The following is a 7,306-nucleotide window of genomic DNA, read 5'->3' on the forward strand; positions in this document are numbered from 1 at the left end:
TGGTGGTCTCTCAAAAAGTGATGCCGGATGTCAATGTGCTTTGTGCGGCTGTGTTCAACAGGATTTTCCGCCATGCGGATAGCACTCTCATTATCACATAGGAGTGGGACTTTGCTCAGATTGTAGCCAAAGTCCCGGAGGGTTTGCCTCATCCAAAGTAGTTGCGCGCAACACTTTCCTGCGGCAACATACTCGGCCTCAGCGGTGGATAGGGCAACGGAGGTTTGTTTCTTAGAATTCCATGACACCAGAGACCTTCCTAAGAATTGGCACGTCCCCGATGTACTCTTCCTATCGACCTTACATCCAGCATAGTCGGAATCTGAATATCCAATCAAGTCAAAGGTAGACCCCTTTGGATACCAGAGCCCGAAGCAAGGCGTAGCAACTAAATATCTAAGGATTCGCTTCACTGCCACTAAGTGACACTCCTTAGGATCGGATTGAAATCTAGCACACATGCATACGCTAAGCATAATGTCCGGTCTACTAGCACATAAATAAAGTAAAGACCCTATCATTGACCGGTATGCTTTTTGATCAACGGACTTACCTCCTTTGTTGAGGTCGGTGTGTCTGTCTGTCCCCATTGGAGTCTTTGCGGGCTTGGCGTCCTTCATCCCAAACCGCTTCAGCAGGTCTTGCGTGTACTTTGTTTGAGAGATGAAGGTGCCGTCCTTGAGTTGCTTCACTTGGAACCCAAGGAAGTAGTTCAACTCGCCCATCATTGACATCTCGAATTTCTGCGTCATCACCCTGCTAAACTCTTCACAAGACTTTTTATTAGTAGAGCCAAATATTATGTCATCGACATAAATTTGGCACACAAACAAATCTCCATCACAAGTCTTAGTAAAAAGAGTTGGATCGGCTTTCCCAACCTTGAAAGCATTAGCAATTAAGAAATCTCTAAGGCATTCATACCATGCTCTTGGGGCTTGCTTAAGTCCATAGAGCGCCTTAGAGAGCTTACACACGTGGTCGGGGTACCGTTCATCCTCGAAGCCAGGGGGTTGCTCCACGTACACCTCCTCCTTTATTGGCCCGTTGAGGAAAGCGCTCTTCACATCCATTTGAAACAACCTGAAAGAATGGTGAGCGGCATATGCTAGCAAGATACGAATGGACTCTAGCCTAGCCACGGGAGCAAAAGTCTCCTCAAAGTCCAAACCTGCGACTTGGGCATAACCTTTTGCCACAAGTCGAGCCTTGTTCCTTGTCACCACTCCGTGCTCGTCTTGTTTGTTGCGGAACACCCACTTGGTTCCCACAACATTTTGCTTAGGACGAGGCACCACTGTCCAAACTTCATTGCGCTTGAAGTTGTTGAGTTCCTCCTGCATGGCCAATACCCAGTCCGGATCTAGCAAGGCCTCTTCTACCCTGAAAGGCTCAATAGAAGAGACAAAGGAGTAATGTTCACAAAAAATAACTAATCGAGACCGAGTAGTTACTCCCTTGCTAATATCTCCCAGAATTTGGTCGACGGGATGATCCCTTTGAATCATCGCTCGAACTTGGGTTGGAGGTGCCGGTTGCGCTTCTTCCCCCATCACATGATCATCTTGTGCCCCCCCTTGATCACACGCCTCCTGTTGATGAACTTGTTCATCGTCTTGAGTTGGGGGTTGCACCATAGTTGAGGAAGAAGGTTGATCTTCCTCATCTTGTTCCTTTGGTCGCACATCACCAATCGCCATGGTTCGTATAGCAGCCGTCGGAACATCTTCTTCGTCTACATCATCAAGATCAACAACTTGCTCTCTTGGAGAGCCATTAGTCTCATCAAATACAACGTCGCTAGAGACTTCAACCAAACCCGATGATTTGTTGAAGACTCTATACGCCTTTGTATTTGAGTCATAACCTAACAAAAACCCTTCTACAGCTTTGGGAGCAAACTTAGAATTTCTACCCTTCTTCACTAGAATGTAGCATTTGCTCCCAAATACACGAAAGTAAGATACATTGGGTTTGTTACCGGTTAGAAGCTCATACGAAGTCTTCTTGAGGAGGCGGTGAAGGTAGACCCTGTTGATGGCGTGGCAAGCCGTGTTCACAGCTTCCGACCAAAACCGCTCGGGGGTCTTGAATTCTCCAAGCATCGTCCTTGCCATATCGATTAGCGTCCTGTTCTTCCTCTCTACCACACCATTTTGCTGTGGTGTGTAGGGAGCGGAGAACTCATGCTTGATCCCTTCCTCCTCAAGGAACTCCTCCACTTGAAGGTTCTTGAACTCGGACCCGTTGTCGCTTCTTATCTTCTTCACCTTGAGCTCAAACTCATTTTGAGCTCTCCTGAGGAAGCGCTTGAGGGTCCCTTGGGTTTCAGACTTATCCTGCAAAAAGAACACCCAAGTGAAGCGGGAAAAGTCATCAACAATAACTAAACCGTACTTACTTCCTCCTATACTTAGATAGGCGACAGGTCCGAAGAGGTCCATATGTAGCAGCTCCAGGGACCTTGATGTGGTCATCACATTCTTGCTGTGATGTGCTCCTCCCACCTGTTTACCTGCTTGACATGCTGCACAAGGTCTATCTTTTTTGAATTGAACGTAGTCAAACCTATCACGTGTTCTCCCTTTAGAAGCTTGTGAAGGTTCTTCATCCCTACATGTGCTAAGCGGCGATGCCACAGCCAGCCCATGCTAGTCTTAGCTATTAAGCATGCATCCAGACCGGCCTCTTCTTTTGCAAAATCAACTAAATAAAGTTTGTCGTCTAATACACCCTTAAAAGCTAGTGAACTATCACTTCTTCTAAAGACAGACACATCTACATTTGTAAATAGACAGTTATATCCCATATTGCATAATTGACTAACCGATAGCAAATTATATCCAAGAGACTCTACTAAAAACACATTAGAGATAGAGTGCTCATTAGAAATTGCAATTTTACCTAACCCTTTTACCTTGCCTTGATTCCCATCACCGAATATAATTGAATCTTGGGAATCCTTATTCTTGACATAGGAGGTGAACATCTTCTTCTCCCCCGTCATATGGTTTGTGCATCCGCTGTCGATAATCCAGCTTGAACCCCCGGATGCATAAACCTGCAAGGCAAATTTAGGCTTGGGACTTAGGTACCCAACTCTTGTTGGGTCCTACAAGGTTAGTTATAATTGTCTTAGGGACCCAAATGCAAGTTTTATCTCCATTGCATTTTGCCCCTAATTTCCTAGCAATTACCTTTCTATCCTTTCTACAAATTGCAAAGGAAGCATTCAAAGCATGATATATTGTAGAAGGTTCATTAACTTTCCTAGGAACATTAACAACATTTCTCCTAGGCATATTATGAACAACATTTCTCCTACCAGCATTTCTATCATGCACATAGAAAGAACTAGAAGCAAACATGTCATGAGAATCAGAATCATCATAAGCATTGTAACTCCTATAAGCATTTCTAGTTTGTCTCTTATCATGGTACATAAAAGCATGGTTCTTTTTAACACTACTTGCCATAGGGGCCTTCCCTTTCTCCTTGGCGGAGATGGGAGCCTTATGGCTTGTTAAGTTCTTGGCTTCTCTCTTGAAGCCAAGTCCATCCTTAATTGAGGGGTGTCTACCAATCGTGTAGGCATCCCTTGCAAATTTTAGCTTATCAAAATCACTTTTGCTAGTCTCAAGTTGGGCATTAAGACTAGCTACCTCTTCATTTAATTTAGAAATGCAAGCTAGGTGTTCACTATAAGCATCAATGTTAATATCTTTACACCTAGTGCACGTTACAACATTTTCTACACAAGAGATAGATTTACTAGCAATCTCTAACTTAGCATTCAAATCATCATTAATGCTCCTTAATTTAGAAATTGTCTCATGGCAAGAAGATAATTCACAAGAAAGCATTTCATTTCTTTTAACTTCTAGAGCATGAGATCTTTGTGCTTCTACAAATTTATCATGTTCTTCATACAATAAATCCTCTTGTTTCTCTAAGAGTCTATCCTTCTCATTCAAGGCATCAATCAATTCATTGATTTTATCAATTTTATTTCTATCCAATCCCTTGAACAGGCTAGAGTAATCTATTTCCTCATCGCTAGACTCATCATCACTAGAAGAATCATAAGTATTACTGTCTCGAGTACATACCTTCTTCTCCTTTGCCATGAGGCATGTGTGACGCTCGTTTGGGAAGAGGGATGACTTGTTGAAGGCGGTGGCGGCGAGTCCTTCATTGTCAGAGTCGGAGGAGGAGCAATCCGAGTCCCACTCCTTTCCTAGATGTGCCTCGCCCTTGGCCTTCTTGTAATTTTTCTTCTTTTCCCTCTTGCTCCCGTGTTCCTGGTCACTTTCATTATCGGGACAATTAGCAATAAAATGACCAAGCTTACCACATTTGAAGCATGAGCGCTTCCCCTTTGTCTTGGTCTTGCTTGGCTGCCCCTTGCGACCTTTTAGCGCCGTCTTGAATCTCTTGATGATGAGAGCCATCTCTTCATCATTAAGTCCGGCCGCCTCAATTTGTGCCACCTTGCTAGGTAGCATCTCCTTGCTTCTTGTTGCCTTGAGAGCAAGAGGTTGAGGCTCATTGATTGGACCGTTTAGAGCGTCGTCGACATATCTCGCCTCCTTGATCATCATCCGCCCGCTTACGAATTTTCCGAGTACCTCCTCGGGCGTCATTGTCGTGTACCTGGGATTCTCACGAATATTGTTTACGAGATGAGGATCAAGAACGGTAAAAGACCTTAGCATTAGGCGGACGACGTCGTGGTCTGTCCATCGCGTGCTTCCGTAGCTCCTTATTTTGTTGATAAGGGTCTTGAGCCGGTTGTAAGTTTGGGTTGGCTCCTCTCCCCTTATCATTGCAAATCGTCCAAGCTCGCCTTCCACCAACTCCATTTTAGTGAGCATGGTGATGTCGTTCCCCTCGTGAGAGATCTTGAGGGTGTCCCATATCTGCTTGGCATTGTCCAAGCCGCTTACCTTATTATACTCTTCCCTGCACAAAGATGCTAATAGAACAGTAGTAGCTTGTGCATTTCTATGGATTTGTTCATTTATAAGCATAGGGCTATCCGAGCTATCAAATTTCATTCCATTTTCTACAATCTCCCATATGCTTGGATGGAGAGAGAATAAGTGACTACGCATTTTGTGACTCCAAAATCCGTAGTCCTCCCCATCGAAGTGTGGAGGTTTGCCAAGAGGAATGGAAAGCAAATGCGAATTCGAACTATGTGGAATACGAGAATAATCAAATGAAAAGTTCGAATTGACCGTCTTCCTGTAGTCGTTGTCGTCGTCCTTTTGGGAAGAAGTAGACTCATCGCTGTCGTAGTAGACGATCTCCTTGATGCGTCTTGTCTTCTTCTTCTTCCCATCTTTTCGCTTGTGGCCCGAGCCCGAGTCAGTAGGCTTGTCATCCTTTGGCTCGTTGACGAAGGACTCCTTCTCCTTGTCGTTGATCACGATTTCCTTCCCCTTAGGATCCATCTCTTCGGGCGGTTAGTCCCTTTCTTGAAGAGAACGACTCTGATACCAATTGAGAGCACCTAGAGGGGGGGTGAATAGGTGATCCTGTGAAACTTAAACTTATAGCCACAAAAACTTGTTAAGTGTTAGCACAATAATCGCCAAGTGGCTAGAGAGGAGTCTTAACAAAACACAATACCAAAAGAGATCAAACACAGAGATGACACAGTGGTTTATCCCGTGGTTCGGCCAAGACCAACGCTTGCCTACTCCACGTTGTGGCGTCCCAACGGACGAGAGTTGCACTCAACTCCTCTCAAGTGATCCAATGATCAACTTGAATACCACAGTGTTCTTCTTTACTTTGATCTTTTCCCGTTTGCGAGGAATCTCCACAACTTGGAGTCTCTCGCCCTTACAATTGAATTTCACAAAGAAGTACGGAGTAAGGGAGAGAAGCAACACACACAAATCCACAGCGAAATGCGCACACACACGGCCAAGAATCGAGCTCAAAAGACTATCTCAAAGTTCTCACTAGAACGGAGCTCGAATCACTGAGAATGACAAACGAATGCGCAAAGACTGAGTGTGGATGATCAAGAATGCTCTAAGGTTGCTTAGTTTTGTCCTCCATGCGCCTAGGGGTCCCTTTTATAGCCCCAAGGCATCTAGGAGCCGTTGAGAGCAAACTAGGAAGGCAGATCTTGCCTTCTGTCGACTGGCGCACCGGACAGTCCGGTGCACACCGGACACTGTCCGGTGCCCGATTTCCTTCCAAAAATGGCGCTGCCGACCGTTGCAGATCTGGGAGCCGTTGGCGCACCGGACATGTCCGGTGCACACCGGACAGTCCGGTGCCCCCTTCCGACCGTTGGCCCGGCCACGTGTCGCGCGCAGATTCCGCGGCCGACCGTTGGCCCGGCCGTCCGTTGGCCCGGCCGACCGTTGGCTCACCGGACAGTCCGGTGCACACCGGACAGTCCGGTGAATTATAGACGTACGTCGCCGTCAAACTCCCGAGAGCAGCAAGTTCCCCCGAGTCTGTCTGGCGCACCGGACACTGTCCGGTGCACCACCGGACAGTCCGGTGCACCCAGACAGAGCAGACTTCGGCTGTACAAGCCAAGTCATATCCAATCCGATTTTTCCTGTTTCTAGCACTTAGACACAATACATTAGTCTTCAAAACAATGTACTAAGGCTTAGAAACATACCTTTACTCTTGATTTGCACTTTGTCCATCCATGAGCATAAATTCACATTTAAGCACTTGTGTTGGCACTCAATCACCAAAATACTTAGAAATGGCCCAAGGGCACATTTCCCTTTCAAAAACCGTGCATGAAAAATTGATATTCATGCTATTTAGCACAAGTTACGACCAATTTAAGGAGGGAACCGGAAACTTCGAGCACCAAGCTCACTAAACATGGTCGTGAACTTGCCATCCACATATTTAAAAATTGTATAAAACACAAACAAAGTCAGAAAATCATGAAACTTGTCCATATGTCATGATATCATATATAGAGGTTGTGATAAAAAATTGAGAAAGTTTCGAGAAAGTTGTGATGTACTATGTGTAGAAACCTAAGAGAACGACATTGAAACTCTATGATATAATGTGTGGATCTTTTAGGTTTCTACACATAGTTCATCATGACTTTTTTGAAACTTTCTCAAATTTTTATCACAGTCTCTATATATGATATCATGACATGTGGACAAGTTTCATGATTTTCTGACTTTGTTTGTGTTTTATACAATTTTTAAACATGTGGATGGCAAGTTCACGACCATGTTTAGTGAGCTTGGTGCTCGAAGTTTCTGGTCCCCTCCTGAAATCGGCCGTAACTTGTGCTAAATAG

The sequence above is a fragment of the Zea mays genome, chromosome 4, assembly GCF_902167145.1.
Source record: "Zea mays cultivar B73 chromosome 4, Zm-B73-REFERENCE-NAM-5.0, whole genome shotgun sequence".
Taxonomy (NCBI): Eukaryota; Viridiplantae; Streptophyta; class Magnoliopsida; order Poales; family Poaceae; genus Zea; species Zea mays.